The sequence below is a fragment of the Mercenaria mercenaria genome, chromosome 3 (genome assembly GCF_021730395.1).
Source record: "Mercenaria mercenaria strain notata chromosome 3, MADL_Memer_1, whole genome shotgun sequence".
In the NCBI taxonomy this organism is placed as follows: Eukaryota; Metazoa; Mollusca; class Bivalvia; order Venerida; family Veneridae; genus Mercenaria; species Mercenaria mercenaria.
Genome location: NC_069363.1, coordinates 80443602 through 80466134, shown reverse-complemented (window position 1 = coordinate 80466134; position 22533 = coordinate 80443602). Strand labels below are relative to the sequence as shown.

Below are 22533 nucleotides of genomic sequence, written 5' to 3'. Positions count from 1 at the left end.
TAAGACAGTTAGATTAATTAACTCAAATATAAACATTTCAATTACAGTGATACTTCAGTCATATACAGACTATCATCTGTAATAGAATATGCATAGAAGTGCAACTGCTTTGCTTATGTTGTCGAAAAACAGTTTTATATGTTCCAATGTACGTCTTTTCTATCAAATCATTCATTCAACCCATTACAGTGCCATAAATCAAAATGCGAGTGTTCAATCTTGGGAGGACTACAGGGCTTGTTTAAGAAACTTGATAATGCCATTTCGCTACTTCAAGGGTTAAAGTAATAGACAAGTACATACGGTGGATGTGTAGGGTATGTTTCGTATTTAATTGGCGGTGCACGTGGCAAGTTTATAACGGTCGTTATTTCATAAAGACAAATTCACAGAAGTCATATTGTCAACTAAATTGATTTGAACGACTGGTATTTGAGTTTTGTTTTAATATTTTTGCTAGAACCACCATTTTGTTTCTTTCCATACAACAAAAATGTTCAGTAACTGTTACTATTTCTTCAGGTTTCATATTTCCTTAGTGATACTTCTTCCATACAAAACTTATTCCGCACGATGATTATTAATGGCAGGTGTTTTATCAGAAATCAAGACCACAAATCTCATTTGAATGCAAAGTAGTTATTCAAGTGTTCTTACAAACCAGCTGAACTTGCTGAACTAAAGTCAACAAATAATGTTTTTGTCTTCATCTTAATCGCTGGAAATTAGTAGTTACGTGTTTGAATATTTGAGCTGAAGAAGGAAGTTAATTTCTCAGAAGATGAAATTGTCCCCGATACAAGACAAAAAGGGGGGATATATGTGTAATATTTATGAAAATAATTCATCTAACAGAGAGCGAACAATTAATTTCAAAAGTTGAACATTACACACAATATGCATCACTACATGTTCAACTCCTCATATCTAAATTTCATGAAATTATTCTGATATGAAATAATTATGTCTTTCTATCTCATTATGGGCATCTGTGTTACGCAGTATTGCTGTTTCTAGGTTTTAAGGTGGATTCCGGTTATACGTATGACCGCTGTTTCTGTGACCCATGAGCTGACACGAAGACTGGCTGCAAAACAACGAAAACTTTGAGGAAGTAAACAAATTAAACATATATCTTGTGAACAGATTATGTAAAGTACCGTTAAGAATTTTTATATTTGTATTTTTTAATATAGTCTCAACATAATGTACATGTTCAGCAAATTTTTACATATATAAAACACATAACATACAGTATATTGTCATTTAGATACTTGCTTATACCCATCTACTAACCCATTATAATACAAATTGTGTCATTTACTGTTACTATGATGTCACATTTTATCTATAAGAAACATAAAGAAATATAACAAGTAACCATTAAAACTAAAGAAATAGTTTCAAAATGTAAAGACCTCTTCTTAATATACTTAACAATAATTTAGTGATAAAACGTTTCAAAGACGCTAAAATTTAAAACAGATCTTTTATACGCAAAAATGAAGTCTGACTCATAATTTCTTTATATCAGATATGAAGAGAACTGAATAGCACTGATTTTATACTATGCAGTCTTGAAAAGGAAATATTATGCAGAATACAATCTTATATATACAACAAAATTATTTCTTCTTCAAAGAATTAAAAATTACTTTTTGATAGTACACCGAAGCAATTCTCTGTATGTGGAAATGAAAACAAACTTTTAGTTTTCAGACATTTTCATAAAAACATTTTCTTTATTAATAGCTATCTGAAATAGATCATCCTATATTTCACAATTCATAATTACATGCAACTCATTCCCTACATTATCTATGCATACTGGGCATACTGTTTCATGTTTATGTAATCTTTCGTCTCTTCCCGCCTCTATTCTTATAGGTGCAACACTGCATCTAAATTTAGATAGCGCAGACCTATGAGATATGACAAAATCAGTTTACAGATGAGCCACGCCATGAGAAAACCAACATAGTGCATTTGCGACCAGCATGGATCCAGACCAGCCTGCGCATCCGCGCAGTCTGGTCATGATCCATGCTGTTCACTAATGGTTTCTCTAATAGCAATAGACTGCGCGGATGCGCAGGCTGGTCTGGATCCATGCTGGTCGCAAATGCACTATGTTGGTTTTCTCATGGTGCGGCTCAGATACTATTTTTGTTAATACTTAGATTTAAAGATCATAAACTTAACATTAAAAACAAAATTTTTGCTTGTTGGCGTCAGCATGCAATGTTCACAGAATGCAGCAGCTGTTGCAACGAGCTATTTGCGCACATGTGCATTTAGTTGCAGTTATTCGGATAGTCGCGTTTATATGTATATCGTTATAATAGGGGATATGTGTATTTATTGTTTCCAAATGCACTTCAAGAGAATGATTATTATTATTATATCAATATAACCTAACATCTCAAAACACGATATCTGTCATGAAATTTATTGACTTTTGGCAAAACGAATGGGAAAAAAAACACAGCAAATTGCGAGAAATGTAGTTGTTCAGGAGAATCATTTGACATAGACAATTTCAAGGCATTCTATTGTAACCAAGTTAATTATTGGAGTCGTTTTTCCGGCCGCAGGCCGGTACTGATTTCCCTTTTACTTCCTGTAAATATCTGGGATGAAGGTCATTTAACATCTGTTTATAATATACATTTTGATTGGTGGATGAAAAATTCCACAGGTTTTCGAATGGAATAGATAATATTTTAAGGGTTGTGCAGATGTTCTGAGCTGTATTGTTAGACAGTATAATCTGTTGCAAGACTCCTGTGGAAATAGCTTATGTCATAAACCTGAATCCCCTCGGTAGTGAAACTACGGCAGAATTCGACTAGAAACATGCCAACCCCACCACACTGATACAGAGTGATCTCCCGTAAACGATTTACAGTCAACTCGTCTCCTAGTCAACTCATCCCCCAGTCAACTCATCCCCATTTTGGTCATTTCGTATCCCTTGACGATTTCAAAAATGGTCATTCCGTCCCCCACTTTTCGGCCCCTCCTTTTTAGTCTTTTTTGTCAAAGTTTCCTAGATTATAATTAATATAATTATGATGTAAAAAATGTGTTCTGTAAATATGTTCTACATAAAAAACATGAACATTTTACTATAAAAACTACATTTTGTTTTGCTTTATAAATACCCGATCGTATGTAAAAGTGCAGAGTGCATGCACGTTTCGTAGCTTAAAGTGTGTATTGAGTAATGAGGCCGTGTATTTTTTTAAAGATACTTCTTGTTGTTCATACAGTATTTTTATGCTCAGGTGAGTTATTCTGATCGCTCGGTGTCCGGCGTCCGTCGTCTATCTGTCTGTCTGTCTGTCGTCTGTCAACATTTAGCTTGTGTATGCGATAGAGGCTGTATTTTACAACTGATCTTCATGAAATTTGGTCAAAATGATAACCTTGATAATATCTAGGCCAAGTTTAAAAATGGGTTATCTGGGTTTAAAAACTAGGTCACTAGGTCAAATCAAAGAAAAACATTGTGTATGCGATAGAGGCTGTATTTTTCAATTGATCTTCGTGAATTTTGGTCAGAATGATTGCCTTGATAAAATCTAGGTCAAAGTTGAATATGGATTATCTTGGATCAAAAACTAGGTCATTAGGTTATATCAAAGAAAGAGCTTGTGTATGCAATAGGGACTGCATTTTACACCAAATCATCATGAAATTTGATCAGAATGTTTGTCTGGATGAAATTTTGGTAAAGTTTGAATGTGGGTCATCTGGGGTCATAAACTAGGTCACCCGGTCAAATTAAAGAAAAACCTTGTGTAGGCAATAGGGGCTGCAGTTTACACTGAATATTTATAAAATTTAGTCAGAATGATTTCCTTGATGAAATTTAGGAGGAGTTTGATCATCTGTGGTCAAAAACTAGGTCACTAGGTCAAATCTTGTGTATACGATAGAGACTGTATTTTTCAATTGATCTTCATGAAATTTGGTCAGAATGATAGCCTTGATGAAATCTAGGCCAAGTTTAATTATGGGTCATCTGGGATCAAAAACTAGGTCGCTAGGACAAATCAAAGAAAAACGTTTTGTATGCGATAGAGGCTGTATTTTTCAATTGAGGTTCATGAAGTTTGGTCAGAATGATTGCCTTGATCAAATCTCGGCCAAGTTTGGATGTAGGTCATCTTGGCTCAAAAACTAGGTCACTAGGTCAAATTGAAGAAAATACTTGTTTACACTTAAGAGACCATATTTTAGGTCCAATCTTAAGAAAATTGTTCAGAATATTTGTTTCCATGAAATAACTATGTCAAACATGTTTACACTGTTATAGTATGTTTCTCAGGTGAGCGGACTAGGGCCATCTTGGCCCTCTTGTTATATTGCAGATCTAAGGGTAACCTGTCAAATTGCAGAGAAGTAATGATATTTTACACAAATGTTCATAAATAGTAAGAGTATCCTTTAATCTATTATAAACGTCGTTCCTTTTTTACTTGCTTTATCAGTTCGTATTTATCAAAGAAAGGCCATGAAAGAACCTTACCGTACATTTACTCGTGAAAGTATTCGTTTAAAAAAGAGAATATGTCCTGATACAACTGAGTAAATTATCAATACATTTTCGTTGAATCCCTTATCTGACGGGTAAAAAAGTATTTATGGCTAGCTATAGAATTAACATGTTGATGTGAAATAGAATCTACCGAAATATATTCAAGTGAATATTTTCAAAGTAAAAAAGAATGATTTTTTCTCTGTTCTTCCTATTAAGTTTGATCTTTATATTATGTTTTGTTAAGATGCACCCTTTTAAAGGTGTTTCTCTGAAACTGATAAACAAATTACTGGAGAAGACGCAGATATATCTTTTAATGAAAAATAATCAAAGGCATAGACATTTCTGATGACAAATAACCAGTTGACCTTTGCGAAAATCTTAGCCTTGGACGCCAATTCTCTGGTTGGTCGACATTGACAGTACATGCTCCATAGCTATATAATACCTGTCTTGTCTTGGACAATTTAAGGCATATTCTCACCGTATCTGCTTATTCTATTTAGCGTTTTAACTTTGTGATTAAGCATTTTATGACGTTAGTGAATCAATATTGTTTCAGTTTAAAGACGAAATGAGGTCTGAACGGAACTACGTAAATAAAGTACTGTGTAAACTGATTTTTCAAATTTAAATAAAACTCTTAGATAGTAAAAACCAAAGCTTCGGTATCGTAACTGTCACTGTTAATTTGCAACTGTTATAACAAAACTGATACTTGTCATTCTTAATTGTTAGATGCAATTATGTACAGAGCAACGATATGCGTGTGCTCACATAAGGAAAACAAATGCTGCATGTCATTGCATATTGTGTACTAATGTAATAAGAGGAAATATTTTGCTCAAACTTAACAGTGAAAAAAAACGAAATTTTCATCTCCTGAGCAAACTAATGCCACATAAATATATCTTTTTTCATATTTTCTGAAAGATATATGATCATAATTGTCTCAGAACAATGCCTAAAACACACAAAAAATATTTGCGAAAACAGAATGCGGTTTCCGTACTTTTCAGCCATTCTCCGTACATAATCGATTATTTCTAATTTCATTTCATGTGCAAATGTCACATACATTACTACACTATTTGGAAATTCATTTTCTCTGTCTACTGTGCGTTACCGGTGCGGTACGTAGATTAGAAATAAAGCAACGAAGTCTAGGTTACAACAAACTAAATAGCTGTTCTTCTTTATTCTATATAAAACTGAGATATTTCCAATGGCCGCAGCACACATCAGGACCCATTTTAAATGTCTGTAACTTACATTTACTTGAAGAATATTGTCAGTGCTGAATAAAAATCAAAAGAAAAGTGGGGGTCATGTTTGATGCAAGAAAAATATTTTCAGTCAAACACACAAACTGCAAAATCAGCTAAAAATGAGACCCCAAATTGTAGTGGTGGTGTATGATCTAAGTTTCTATGAAAAATTCTGTCATGTTGTTATTTCATTATGAAAATGCTATCTACATGTCAAGCATAGATCTGCCATGTGATTTTAGCAAAAAACAATGCAAAGAAAAGAAGGAAAATAACTCTACAGAGCAAAATAACTGAGGACTATTTGTATCAGCCATTATGCGACTACCATTTTTTTCGCGCCATTTCCTATTTAGTGTCTGTATGCCTCTATGCAGAGCAAACGCATAGTGCATTTTCCCAACCAATCTATAAATATGGTGGACCCTGAAAAAATACATTCATTATGCATTTTGAAATTTGAAAAAGAACCCATTTTATTCCACCATTTAGCGATGTCTTTGCAAATGATGTGTTATTTGGCCTACATACATACATAGGCACTAAAGATGAATGAATACATGTCAGAAAAGAATATTTAATGCGAATTTTGCGTAATATTAAATCACTAAAATAATGTTTGTATAACTTAATAATGGACAGAATACTTTCGCAACACAGTACAAGAGACGAAATCTCAACTGTTGTAAATACTGTACTCACTTTTTAAAAACTTTTTAGTCGTGAAAGATCCTTTGTCTGGTTCTTCTGCAAAAAAGTCAAAAACAAGCGCTATAGATATTCCATCACTCCAATTATATCTCTTCGTTTTAAAACTTTAAAACAGATACTGTCTTCATAATGGTATTCAAAGTTTTAAAAATTGGGGCCTTCAGTGCGTCTTACCGTAGTCAGAATCTTGGACCACTAGCCCGTGTGGGGTATTTTGTGTACATTGAAAGACCACGTCTGTAATTATTACATCAAGGACCGCTGTTTTTATCATTTTTGGATCATGAAATTTCCAAAGGTATCGTTGTGTCGTCTCGTTCAATAGTCCTAATCGTGTCTTACCACTGGAAGTAACAACAAGGTGTTGAACAGGTTATTTATTTTGTAATGTATTGCACTCGTAAAACTTACAAATTTTAGCAATGCCGAACATGAGATTAGCAAGATACCTGGAAACACTAGTAGGAACAAATAGCTGCGCGCATATAACTGAAGTATTATTGAAAACGTTGAAAACGTCACAAGAACGAGGTATTTACGACAATATGAAATATTCATTTGATTTTCAGTTGAGTATGTTGTAGTAGGAGAAAAATGAAAAAGAATATAACATGTGTTTTGATCACAGGTCCTTATTTTTTTGGCGTCAATGTTTAATAAGAAAAAATATTCAGTGTAACGTCTGAAAACCGCACACCTTCGGGACTAGAAGAAGAAAGTTCCAGTATTTGGAAGAATGGAGTGATTTGGACAAGTACAATTGCATTCCATAAGAAGTTCCTTGTGATTTTGAAGGATGACCTCAATTGCTAATACGGAGCATCATTTAGCAGCATACTTAACCAAATGTGAACATTTTGCTAAAAAATAAAACTTTTTTTAAAATTTATTTGACACAATCTGATATTTCAAAACAATGTTTAATACATTATACAATGCACATGTACAGCACATGAAATAAACGATAATTGATTAACATATATTGTCATTTACTGATGTCAAATTTGTCCCATCTGAATGTCTTACAGCCAGCTAGCTGCACACATTCTCTAAAGTTCATCAATGTTAACATACTAGTATTCTTAAAGAAGGAATCAATAGTTGACTGTTTCTGAACACACTTTGCTTTCATAATATTTCGTTCAATGAGCACCTAAAGTTCTTGGACAGTTTTAAGGTAGTCACAGTCCTTTGCCGTCGCAAAGTACTTAAATTTGATTAGAATCTCAATCACTTCTCTTTAAGTAAGTTCACTTCCAGGTAGCTCTTCCTGCACATCATCTGAATCACTCTCACTGACAACATCACGTGAACTGTCAAGAGATTCCTAAAATGACTCCAATAAATTACGTTCCCACTGATCTGAATCATCCTATATTCGCACATTTTGGTTGAAATTCTCCAAGTCCTCACGAGTATACAGAAACTGTTCAGAAATGACACTTACAGCGACTTCATCGTCATCGCACTAGTCATCATCGTCACTCTGATTAGCAATTTCACCGTTTATAGAGCAAAGTCTCACCGCCTTAGTACACTACTTTTGTTTGTTTAAAGCCTTTTTTCAACAGTATTTCAGTTACGGTGGGCAGTTAACTTAACCAGTCTTCTTCTGTACCAGTACAAAGCTGTTCTCCGCAAGTAACTGTCAACTTCCCCACCCACATGAATCAGAGGTGGGGGTCGAATGATTTCAGACACAAAGTCTTTTATCAAATCGTCACGAGAACATATGCTCCGCCCGGGGATCGAACTCACAGCCCCGCGATTCGTAGATCTGGGCTCTCCCTAGTGAGCTAAGCGGACGGGTTAATACACTTCACCACTGTGTCCGCCTTTACATTGTCCCAGGCTTTAACTACCCAAACAGTCGCGTCAAGACGCTTCACATTTTTGCGCAATTCAGCCACTGATTCTGAATTGTCCATCTTACATAACAAACATATTTACACAGACTTCTTTAAATAAGCCTTAAAATGCGCGGACAATTCCCCGATCTAGAGGCTGTAGATGCAAGGTTGCAATTTGCTGGCAAGAATTTAATAGCGACATTTGACAGATTGTACATAGTTCTTCTCTTTTCTGTTGGATAAAACAATATCCAAGAGCAACAGAAATTTACATCATTGCTTACGCATATCAGACTTTAAGTCTTTAAGCAAGTCTGCAAACACTTTGTTATTCGTCCGTTTTCTCAATGACCAACGGTTTAAGTTTTTCTCCATAACCACTGCACGCAAAACATAATGGAATCGCAGATGAAATTTTCCAGGAGGTACAGATTTGCATTCGAACAGATATTTACTTTTTTGTGTCATGTGGATTTTTAAGTCAAATTGTATTGAAATAAGTCACATTGTTCAAAAATATCGTCCCGTGTTCAGAAGTTATTAGTTTCAATATGGTTTATAATTATACAAATCAGGAGAAAAATCGGGACCGAGAAAATCGCCCGTCCAGTTTTTTAGAAGGTCCGGTATTCCAAAGTTCCACTGTACTTGAATCGATCATTTAACCAGGAAAGTGTTTCAAAGAGCTTTGTAAATGCAGTTAATTCATACAACGTACCTATGCTTTACTTATTAATATATTTCAGTAATATATAATTATATTACCAGATACAAAACTGTGATATGTGTAATTACACAAAAGCCCTGGAGTTATATAAACTATGTAAAGGTTCTGAAGTTAAAATAACTGTATATATAATATAAAATTGACTGGTACTTATTTTGTAGCGCAATAATACAAAAGGCAAATTATTACAATGTTAAACACATTTTAGAAAAAACATTTAGGACCAAAGGCTGTGCCTACATCGTCAAAATGAACACCATCACTGTCATTTTGTTTTTTGGATTTGTTGCCACAACCACATGTCAGCTGGCCGGCGCACCAGTAGAAGTAGATACAGACGATATGGTCATTCAACGCATGGCAGAATTTGCCGTCGGAGAGATAGGACTAGAGTACAAACTTATTAATGTTATATCGGCAACGAAACAGGTAGCTTTTGTTTTCTGAAACTAATTTAACAGTAAAATATATATGCCCTACGTATTTATCATCATGCTTATTGACTGGCTTTTAAATTCAAAACCTAGCGCATACACATGATAAAATAAAGAATTCGAATGTATTAGAAAGATTTGATGATTTCTGATGAAAATATAGAAAATTATTGACGAAATATCAAGTGTTTATCATTTTATCTATTTTTCACTGCTGGGATTTCTCCAGTGATACACATTTTCTGGTGATTTTCTTCAAACATTTTTGTACGGTTTTTTATTTTAGTATTCGCTAGTTATAAATAATGATGAAATGAAGAAAAAATATTAAAAACATATTCATGGAAACACTTCAATATATTCTGTGCATTTTATAACTTCCATTGAAAATTAGTCCTCATTACACTCCGTTTGATGAAATTTTCGTTTGATTTAAAGACATTTTCTTTATTTCCGTTTAAAAACAAATCAAGAAAAATGTTGTCATGAAATAATTAAATCAAACTGCTAGTGTTGTGTATTTTCAGGTAGTAAATGGCATGTTGTACAACATGAAGCTCGTAGCAAAAAGACGGATAAAGGGAGGGGTAAATATATTTTTCAATGTTTTCATAATAAGTGCCCATGATCTTTAACCTTTACCCTGCTAAATTTCTAAAATGGACTGGTCTATCATTCAATTTGGGCAGTAACATTTATCATTCGAAGGGGATATTCACTGAAAATGTACTGACTGAACAGCGAACAGTGCAGACCACGATCAGTCTGCACTGGTCGCAAAGGCAGAATCATTTGCCAGCAGCAGGCTAAAGGTTAAGGTTGCACGGATTTACACTGACAAACGGAACTAAGAGCTTTTCTTCGCCTTTCCATAAATTAATTCCAGGCTTAAAATAAGCTAATTTTACAACATGTTCACAGTTCTTGGCTAAAACTTCTGTTGTTACTTATCGCATATTTTGGTTGGATATTCAGATTATATCGTTTTGAAATGTATGATAAACAATCCCTGTTTGTACGGACGCATAACGAGTCTATGAGCATTTGTCATAACTGGTATGGGCCGATTGCTTGTAAAGTTTCAAACATTATACGACTTCCGTGATGATAGAGATATGAAAAACTGTGTATTGACCATATCGACATTAAGGATAAATCCCGTTTTCCGGTATTTCCGTAAATATGGTCAGGGGGGCTGGCGAGATTAACCGATATAAAGACCGTGTACAATATTAGCGATTATTTTTGCCAGAAGATAAGGATTTAGGAAAGTTCTTACTTTCTCACAATGGAAATACTATTCTACGACCTCGGCAACATTTTTTTTTTGCAAAAATAATCTGTTTACCTTGAAAAATGCGAATAATTTCACACCTTCGGTATCGAGCCACGGAAGCGGCAGTGTAGAATAAAAGATAAAATCTCAAAAATAAAGTAAACTTTGAGGATGTTTTTGCTACATCTTAATTACAACAATGTTTAAAGGTCCAATACTAAGGAAAGTGAACATTTTAATTTCATTTAAAAAGCACAGAAACTATTTCATTTTATTGGAAAATGAAAGTTGGTATGTAGAAATTCGAAATAAATCGCAGTATATGTACAATAATTTTTCTATGAAGTATGAAGAAAGTTAAAAAGACCTGGGGGGTCATTCTGTCGATTCATTGAAATTTCAACATAATACACATACATTTCTTTGAGTTCCAAAGACCTTCTGTAAATTTTGACCTGCCAATCTTCATTATTTAGTGTCTTGCAGAAGTCTATGCACTGGCTATGAAAAAAATTGCCAACTCACTTTCCCTTAGTAATGGACCTTTAATGATAATCTGCAATACTTTTTTATTAATTTTCTTTATTTAAAACTTGAAAAATGGATAATCTAGACACTACCGCCATGTAGCGTAATGGCCGATACCCCCCTCACCGTAAAACCGGGAACGGGCGTTTATTAGTGGTTTATACCGGAAAACGGGATTTTATCCATAACATCCCCAACTTTGAGCGTGAAATATACGATAACCGCAACTCTTGTCGGTATTGATTTTTTGCCTTGTGCGCCGTTGTAGTTGTTTCCCTTTACACTAAAATATCGATAAACCTGCTGTTTGGCATTTATAGGTAAACTCGGCTCTACATTTTCGAGCAACGCATCTTGGTTAGACAGAATTATTGAAGTATGCAAGTTAAAGCAGAACATAACACATCTTTAAGCTACTGTAATTAATCGTATTTTATGGACTTTGCTAGATACCGACATTGTTCCATGAGTTATAAATAATTATATTATATTAAACAATAAGTAAAATGTACGATTTTACAGTAAAAATACTTGTTTATCATGCGTATGTAATGTTGATTTTCTGTCCTGTATATGCTGAGTGAAGTTATAAGTTTCGTTGAATGCATGGACCGAAAATATAAAAATAAAAAATGCCACTTTTCAGTGGTAAAGGATATACATAAAACATCACACAGAACGATTCCTTTTCTTTCAAATCCCTTTTGAAAGCCTTTCCTCATTTTGCTGTGAAACGTGATGTTGTAAAATTATGTTCTCGAGCTTTTTTTTTTAAATTATCGCCCTGAAAATTTCGATTTTGACAATTACTGCATATTGACTGTAAGTGTTTTACGCGTGATGTTTTATGGACCTTTGCGAATACACCGGATGGAGACAAGTTAAACACCCCAGGCTATGCTAATTACCACCAAAATACGTCTGTAATAAAAATCATCAACTGAGACATACAGTAGAGATGTTCTGCCATATATATCTTCTTAAAACTGATATTTATTTATTAAATTATTTATCGGCAAATTGATCATAGATGTACTTTTTTTTACTTATTATACTTTTTTGCATAAAATTTTAGATGGGTGTAGAAAATTATAAAAGAAATTTAGGTGACGGTTAAGCAGTTTGTTTCAGAATAGTTTCGAACAGCTGGACAATACAACCTAAACTGAATTAAGCACATATATAAATTTTGGCAATTTCTAGTGTCATGTGTGTTTTTAAATGCCTAGATCCACTACTATATAAGTTCAACATTTCATTTGAGTCATCTTTGTGCACATTTACATTATACATACATTTGTTTGAAAAAAACAACAACACATTTTATAATTGTCTAAAACACATACTATCTTACATTTTACAATTAACCTAAAGTATCTATTTGCTATTAAAAATTATTGTATTACAATAAAACTTCACTTTTTCACAATATTCGCAGTAAGACCATAAAACATTTGTGAAGAGGTGTCCTACACGACAAACCAATCTAAAACCCCCGTCTTATCTGCTGCTTATCAGCGATTATGTAATAGTCGCTAATTGATGGGCAATGTTGCACAACAGGGGTCCCCGTGGACCATGAAGATTTGTGGAGTAGGAATTAATTTTCCTTTATGGAATGTAGAATAATAATATAGTTATAAAAATGTCTTTGTTTTCATAAAAGATTTCTGCCAATATCATGATAATGAAAAAGGTCATATACCGGCGAAAGTGATTATTGTATTTGATAAACATATACTTTTTTTTTTCAATTTGAATAATAAGTTTCGTAAAGTGTATCTTTTTTCATCTTCTACTGAAATGTACGCACGGGTAAATAAATCAAGTTATCACCACAGTTAATATGACCATCATTCATTAATATGTAATTTATACCTTTACGTTCACGCAGTGATCAGTGAACGTAAAGAAGCCATGGTTGTATGTAATATTTTAGGCCCATACATAACAACATTTTCGCGAAATGTTTCAATTATTGAACAGTTTATTGTAATATCGTCAAAAATTATACCGGCATACAGTTTGTAAAGCAATTACATAGATTTAATTCTAATTGCCTTTTTAATTTAATGCGGACTTTTTAAGACCAATTTATTTCCAATGAAAGATGTGACTTAAAGTTTGCCAATTCATAAAAGTTTTACTTTTAATCATAATAAATAAATAAATAAATAAATAAATAAATAAAATGCTCGAACAGATATGCAACACATTGATAAGCATTGCCTTGTGCCGTCGTACCGTCAAGTAAATATTTCTGAAAAGCGTGCTCAAGATTGCGATTACTTCATTTTCAAATTAAAATGGAAGCAATTTGTCATAATTCAATTTTAAAATAAAAAATACCCAGATAAGTTCAGACAATGGAGAATACTTCACGAGGTTATAAATAATGTCATTTTGATAGAAATGTTTTTATAGCCTTTTAAAACCTGACATAACCGATCTTTTCAAAATTTCTATATAGAAATACATAGAAACCATAGTCATCAACTTCAAACAAAAATGGAAGCAATAAGTTTTTGTATCACATCGATAAAAAATATATTGAAATAAAGGGCAAAAAATGAAGATTACTTCACGAGGTTATAAAATTTTGTTAAATAACGATAAAAATACGTTTTTAATGTTTGAAATATATTTTCCTATACAAATCTATAGTAAAACTGCTTATCGATAAACGTTATCGGGTCCGCGATCCGTGTATATTCAAGGGAGACTACTTTTGCCGAAACTACTGGTCAGTGTATTGGAATGTTGGCCATGATGTCGATATCGAGAATATTCGATACAGTATGCTGCGATTTCAGTAAGTGTATTCAATATCAATCGTCTGATTTAAGAAAGATCTGCATGTTAGTGTTCTATTTTATCAAACCATATTTGTTTCAAAGCTTCATTGTATCCGAAAGAAATTCTGCCAGTAAAAATAGGGCCGTGTACTTATCTTTTGGAAATAATGACCAATCAGTCAATTCGCACGGTGGGCTTCTATGGGAAAATCGCTATTTTGTGACATTTCCCCGTACAGAAAAAATTCCACAATGTAGATTTTTTATGAAGCATTTTATAAACGCAGATTTACCGACTTTCAATTATATGGACAAATAAAATCTATGGGTCCGTGTACTTATTTTTTTTTTCACAATTGCCCAAACATTAATAGGAGTCCTTACATTGCTGCATTTTTACGCTATAAATTGGATAATTTTACATCAAAACCTATCTGTTGTCAAAATAAACCTCAAGAAAGACAGTGAGGCTTAAACGGGATATAGGTGATTCCCGACAACATTTATTCTACCTGTATAACGGATAGCAGACATTATTCTTGGTTTTCCGAATAAATGATGTTACGCCGACACTTCCAGTCAGTCAAACTTAAAGAACATGAATAAAAATGCTCGTTACACGTTTAATAACTTTAAACTTTGGCACTGCAAGTACTCTTTTTACGTGCACGGTTAATTGCGTGAAATTGTAATACACTGAATATAAACACCGACGTTTGAAAAAAAAACTCTAATGAAATCCTGTATGGACAAGAAGGAAATCACAACCACTCTATTGCAAAAAAAGAATGGTGCATTACTAGAGAAACTTTGTATGAACCAAGTGTTTTTGTGCCTATAACTTTTTTGTGCATGTATTGTGTACGGAATCGTATAAGGGCAATATCTTTTTCGCGATAAAACTGCGGAATTTGAACTTGGCATTTTCGCATTGTCAAATTATGAAACAATAAAGCATGTCTCGCCACATGTATAATATATATGAATAAGCATTTGCTTTCACAACGTGATCAAGCTAGAGTGACCGAATACCTAGAAACTGATAATAATGCCAGTACACCACAAGGATAGACGTCATGATCAACTTACTCATTGTCGGTCAGCTCGATTATGCAATAAAACAGGATGGTCAGTAAGGTGTACAAGAATGACCTATCATTAATTAGGCTAGACCATTTATGAACTTAGTTTTCAAGTATGCCACGTTTTGGCCGGGCTAGATCCGGAATGCCGTGGACGTCTCCACCTACTTGTCCATGTTGGTTATGAAACCAAACCTCGGCCAATCGTTCCACAGTAATTTCAGTGTGGTCTAGTCAGATGATCAGTCCAGGTCATATGACTTGGTCAGGTGACTATGTGCATAAATAGAGGACCGCACGACGGCGTGGCAGTCAATTTTGGAGGGAGTTTTCTTTTGAGAGCAGTTAGGTTGTAGGCTGGTTAAGTCTGGGAGTTGGCACGGCGGACTCTAGTTTGATTTGCGTAAATAATGTTACGCTAGCGAAAAGTTTATTTCTTAAATGAACGTATTAGAGGTGTATGGACATTATTGTGTATAGAGAAACAAACTATTATAAAGAACACAGTGTTTTTTGTCTAAGGTGTTACAATTAAATGTAATGCAAAACTAAAAGAAACCACATTTACAATTTTTACCATTGAACCCATTTTGCAAATTTTAGGCCGCTTGCAGTGCGTAAGCATACAATTTACAGCTTACTTTTCGCTTGTCGCAAGGACACTTGTAGGATTATGTATTTGCGTGGTAACAATTTTGCTGCATTTCAAAGTGACACAAAAGCACAGAGCAACAATTTGATTACATCGTAATGTTTACTGTGAACTGCTTATTAAGCGTTGCAACATTCCCGTCTATCTATGGTTTAACGGCCACGATCGGAACCAGTGAAATCTATTTACTGATAACAATAACTTCAGCTGACATCGTTTGTTTATTCAAAACCCTTAATCAGAAGTCGTTATTCCTACCGTCTAGCATATGTTCGTAATACACAAGAAATATTTTTAAAACGGCATATATTTTAAACTTTGCTTATCTTAAGCAGAAACCAAGTCAAGTTATAACTCTAACCTTATTACATTTATTTTTTGTCATTAGCAGTTCTGCATATGAGGTAACGATTTTAAATGACAATATATGTCACCATGGTAAAAGTACCAAAAAAACCCATGTTTTCAGGAAATTGTTTCAACATTTATTTGCCAATGGCAAACTAATTGAAGTTAAAGTTACCAATGGTGAAACACCACAAGCACACATGTAATCAACACCGTTTAAAATTCAATGTTTGCAATAATTGTTGGAGATTTTGCTACGTTGACATTGGAATTGTTAAGTCAAAATTACCTCCTATTGTTTATCTTTTCAGAAGAACAGAAAAAGAAAATGCAATGTTCTTGTGTATGAGATAATGCACGAAGATTATCTCGAACTGGAAGAATTCCACTGCCGTTTTACAAACAAGCAGCCAAGCAAAAATTAACATTTTGTTTACGTGTATTGATCAGCTAATGTTTCCTCCGTCAAGTGCAACGCTTAAATGAAATCAAGTAAAAAGATAAATATTAGATGTATAGTTGTTTTGTTTTATATTTACTTCATTTAAACTCAGTGGGCAATAAAATAACTTTGCACCTTCCGAGTTACTTCCAAGTCTGCTTATTCTAACGACTGATGCCAGTCTAGCGAAGTTCAGCATTTCAGTTTATTAGTAAAGACGCGAGTTGAACATGCATTGTTTTCATGCAATACAGTTACAACATAATAACAGTATGTCAAAAACGTTTCAGTTGCTACATAAAAAGACAGCAGAAATGGTTATGGTAACATGTCAAATCCCTTTAGGGCTTCCAGAATGAGCAGCTATCCCTAGCTATTTAAACTCTATAAACTATATTACCACGTTGGTTTACGGCAACCTAACGCAACAGAACTAACATAAATAACGATGTACAGTACACCCAGTCGGCGTCTTATCGCCCGACACGTCACAAAAGTAAACTACAAAAACTCGATTTATTTCTTAAAAAAATACTTTGCTTTTGCATTAGCAATAATACATCTATATGGTCCTTGTGTTTCATATAAGTCTAATAAACTTACATGTCTATGACATCTGATAAAGACGGAACATCGCTCGATGTGCTACTATAGCTTGCATATATCACGTGGTCATACGAGATACGTGTATTTTACCGGACGTTACCCGTGGAAAGCGTGCGTTTATGAGTAAGAACACTTGTTCTTGTATGTTAGACAGAATTTTCCTGTGCTTTTGCCGGTGCTGGAAAAACTCACGTGACTCACATGCTGAAATTTATTAATGAATGCGTAAATTCATAGCTAATAGAATAAAATAGTACTTCAAGGAAAAATATTGTTTCATTTATTTCATTTATTAATTATAAAATAAGGTATACAAAGAAAAAAGAATCTAATACTACTTGAAGGTGCGGATGGAAAGATCTGGCTCATTGATAACTGTTTTGCGTAACTCGATAGAGCCTCGTTACTGCGTAAACAGTAATCGTCACCTCAACGCAACAAAGTCGTATCTCTATATAAATTTATAATAAGGTACGACTTTGTTGCGTTGAGGTGACGAACTGTTGCCCTCGAGCCAGATATTTCCATCCTCACCTTCAACCAGTGAAAGATTCTTAATCTCTCCCACAACTTCCGTTAGAGGATGATTTTGGCAGACCGAACGGTTAATATACGATCACGATTTAGTGATTTCCATTTTGATATGAAATACAAGGCTATGTTTAAAGTACGCACGGAGGACTTGTACTTCATAACCAAACCCCAATTTATTTTGTTAACTTTAAATTCCTTATAATTTATGTGCAACAAAAAAGACAAGTAATCCAGGAAAAGCCTTGTTCGAAGAACGCAGATCCCCTCAATCTGCAACTCCATGTATATTTGTGTTACATTTAAGATTTTTTATCTGAAATAAACAAATATGTTCTCTCTCTCTCTCTCTCTCTCTCTCTCTCTCTAAATATATATATATGTATATATATATATATATATATATATATATCTTAATTCTAAAACGCATAACGAGACCAGCTATTGCAGTTATGAAACTTAGCTCAAAGATATATAAATGCAATAAGGAAAGATGACATTTAAGAAAAAGAAAGAAGAATATGAAATAAATCAACTTTTCTGTAATTTAAGGGATTTTTAACATTTAAATTATCAATTAAGGAAAGGTATGTCTTTCAATTCGCTTCATTTGCTAAACCTATGCATGAGTTAGCTGAGAACGGTTACCGTAGTAAGTCTGCTTGGACATGCGCATGTGAGAAGTCATTCCAGGTGATAAAGTATGCTTTGACAAATGCTCCAATATTAGCTTTTCCGAGATAAACTGGACAGTTTAAATTCTCAACTGGAATGCGTCACTGGATGCACAAGGATCAGACATGTCGCAACGCATTGGTGGGAAAAATGGTTTTAGCGTTTTAGCAAATCTTCAACAAAATCTGAGAGGCGTTACTGTGTAACTAGAAGAGAATTGTTATTTATTATCATTGTAAACCTAATCTATGGTAGATATGCTATTTTCACTGATCAGTCGATCTTAAAATGGTTGTTAATTTTACAAAAAGGTGAAGACAAGATAATATGCCAATACAGTGACGTATTTTGTTCCAAGGGAAAAAATTCACGATTGACTGATACTAGTTATTGTAGCATATTTCATACTCTTGCCTTGATTGATAAATAGATCTTAACAAAAATCAGAACATTGCAAAATACTGGTGGTGCTAGTCATGTTATAACGTGGGTCATGTCAGAATATCATTCTATTGCCCGTAGTAATACTGACAAAAACTTTTCATCTTCAGATTTTGCGTTTGATCATGTTTCACATAGTAGCAATAACAAATGGTCAAAAGCAGGTACTGTTTAAACTTAGTATTTTTTTGGTAGATGATAACTGTAAAAAAGATCTTATGATCTATTGATGTACCTAGTATAAGTTAAGCTACTGATCAAGATGATACTAAAAAAGTTGCTATTCGGGGTAGGTCTAGTCAGTATAATGTTAACACAGCATAAGAAGACTCTGATGGAGCAGACATTGAAGGTGCTGACTTAAATATTAGGTTCATAAAAGATCTTATCAAACCAAATTGTCATAACATTACAAATTTTAAATACGAAGTGAAATATGATTATACGGCTTGACTTAATTTAATGGTTGTGAAAAACAACATTTTATATAGAAAAGGGAGAATGGTGACGGTTCTTCGTTCGAATAACTGTTGATCATTCTGATAATTAAAGGGATTTTTTGTGGAACTACATGATCACCTCATGAAATATAGACTGCAATAACATTAATGATTTTGTTTTTTTATAGTTCAAAGACGTTGGGTTCTATTTCAAGATATTAACCAATGTGCATCTTTCAATAAATTGTTACATTTTTAGATATTAATTTTAAATGTAGAAAATCCTCAAATAATGAAGTAAGCTTGACTAAATATATAAAGTAATTGTGTTTGTAGAGCTTCATTATTCACACAGTACTGTGCTTAACTATACATGTATTATATGTGTACTGTTAAATGTAATGCATAGTACTGTTTATACACACGTACACACACAAAAATGTTGGTTTTATATGTACATAGATATTCTGAAGTGTTTACACAACTGATTTACTAAACTTCCTGCTATCATTGACGTAGCTTGTTTACGCGATAAAACACTATCCTACCAGTTTTATCAAATACAAACGAATATGTGTTAAGTTTATAATTATTTCCTTGTTATAAAATATTCCTACACAAAAAGGCATGTCACGCGGTTTTAAAATGCATAGCTAAGCCAGGTTTACAATTAAAATATCATTGTTTTATAACTGAGGGCGTATAAAGTATGATAAAACAGCTTAATCGATGAGCTGTGACCTTAACCAAACCCTCGCAGGAAAGAAACTTAACTGTCCCTTCACTAAACACGGTGAGGATGCGTACACCGGATATTGCCACTTAATGATAAGGTATTTTCCGAAAACGTGTTTATTTTCCGTCAGCAAGGTAAGTAAAACACCTATTTACTATTGTATTATACTAATATAGAAGAAAAGAGCATTGTTTTTTATAACTAAATACTGTGTATATGCTCTCACAAGCGTAAAATGAGTCAATGTTATGAAGAAAGGCTAAAATTTGTGATAAAATGGCAACTTTATCATCTGATAAATGCAGGTCGGGGACACATTTCTTCCGATATCGTCTCTTATCGCTTATTGTCTCGTGATAAAAATTCTGAATCGTATGATTTATTTAGTTACATACAAAGAAAACATGTGCAAAATTTTCAGCTTTGTAAATGTTCAAATGACGGAGAAATCGATGATAAATGAGCGTCGATGGTGTACTGTGTATTGCAAATATATGTACTGCGTATTGACTTGTATCACATTTTACTGTACTGTGTATTGTTAACGTTATCGCTGAGTTTTATAGAATTAATCTTACAAAATGTACATTATCATTTCCTTTTCAAAGTACAAAACAGTAATTTCTTTAGCCCTGAAGATACGTGATGTTTTACATTGATATTTATAGCGTTTACTCTGTTATAATTCATGTAATAAGCTCTAAACGTAACTCTCAGTCACCAAAGTGCAACAGCGGGCAATATTTTTTGTTATGCTTACCAGTTGTAAATGTATATATATATTCTATTCTTCCATTGAGCATTGTTTAAGTTGATACTAGTATAACACGAATTATCTCAAAAACAGTTAAAGGTATCTTTTAAAATTTTGCATTGGGATGCCACTAAGACTTACTCTAAATATCTAGCAGAAAGTCCGGCCCTACGTGATTTTTTTCGTTGCAGATTCAACTTGTTTATGCGTGTTTATAGCTGGCTCGACGAACGAATTTAAGGCCATTGTATGTCATTTTGTTGAACACCACCCAAAAGACGAGAATATTATAGTACGCTAACGACCAAAACCGCAAAGAGGGGAGCGGTGGTCTAGTAGATAAGGTGTCGGCCGCTCAATCCAGGGGTCGTGGGTTCGAGCCCCACTTGGGTCACGACCATGACTTCTCATATGACACCAGTACTGGTTTTTCCAGGAAGCACACTCGAGAGTGGTTACAATAAGCTTGAAGCTTTCATCACAATCGAGCTAAAACAAATTAGTATAAACTAAAACCGCAAAAAAGTAAATTACAAGATAGCACCAGACACATGCAGAGAAAAAAAAAGCAGAAAAAATACTGTTGATTCAGAAAATATTAAAATACTTGTTTCAAAAAGGAACCCGCTTACAAAAGGGACCAATTTGCAACAGAAAGAAACCTTTGATTTGGGCAAATGGTGAGGAGCCTATTCACTGACGACAGTGGAAATGTATGCTACCTACCACGCCATCTATCAGAACTCAAGATTTACACAATGCTACCAGTACAAAAATATATAAGTAATCTAGAGACATATACACGGCGGTGTACATGGAATTTTCAATGTTACACAGAGTGCAATTCCATGGACAGACAAGGTTTTCAGAGAGTATTGTTATACAGTCTATGAAAGAATGTGACAAAATAAATGGATGAATAAATAGCCTTTAATCAGTTTGTTTGCCAAGAAATGTTTTCTTTAACTGATTTTATAGTTTCCTATATTTCTTGACGTCGCAAAATGTTTTCATCGACAAATTGGTTAATATGAGGTATAGTGAAGACTGCAAGTTGTTTTGAAGAGCAGGCTTATAACTCTTTCAATGATTTTACAATTATACAACTGCTTGCATAACAGAGACCGCATTTCTGACGCTAAATTAAGAGGAAAGAGAAATGCAAGACAGAAGAATACTTATCGACATTAAAAGAAGCAGCTAGTTACTGCATAAATGTGATGAGTGTACATTACTTCCACATAAGATTGGGCATTGATACTGAAATAGGTTCTGTTGTGATAGATTTATTTTACCAAACATTATTTGACAAGTAATATTGTAAAAGCCATGTTTTACTTTGATATAGAACAAATAGTCATGTACATTGAAATATTTACTAAACAAACTTGAAACGTAAACACAAATTCATAAAATAGCAAAGATAATAATAAGATAGTAGAAGAACTCTGTAAGACTTGTCTTTCGTTCTAATCCTTTCCACTATCTGTACTTGTAATGTTAGTATATAAATATAGTTATGTATATTGTTGGGAATAAATATGTTTAAACCAAAGATCATAAACATTTGACATTCAACAGTTTGAATACATGAAAAAAATCGAAATGATCTTCAAGTCAGTTCCCGATCGTTTGTTATAGTTCGAAGTTGACCTTGACAATAAATATACTATTTTGGTTAACAGGGAAGT

At 33.6% G+C, this 22533-nt stretch overlaps 1 long non-coding RNA gene across 1 annotated transcript; it reads left to right on the top strand.

The window, feature by feature from the left end:
• Window positions 1–19844: 19844 nt before the first annotated feature.
• On the top strand, window positions 19845–22291 carry LOC123524276 (uncharacterized). Its single transcript, XR_006681250.2, has 2 exons — window positions 19845–20222; window positions 21034–22291. It is a non-coding gene; the product is annotated as an uncharacterized LOC123524276 (long non-coding RNA).
• The last annotated feature ends 242 nt before the right edge of the window (window positions 22292–22533 follow it).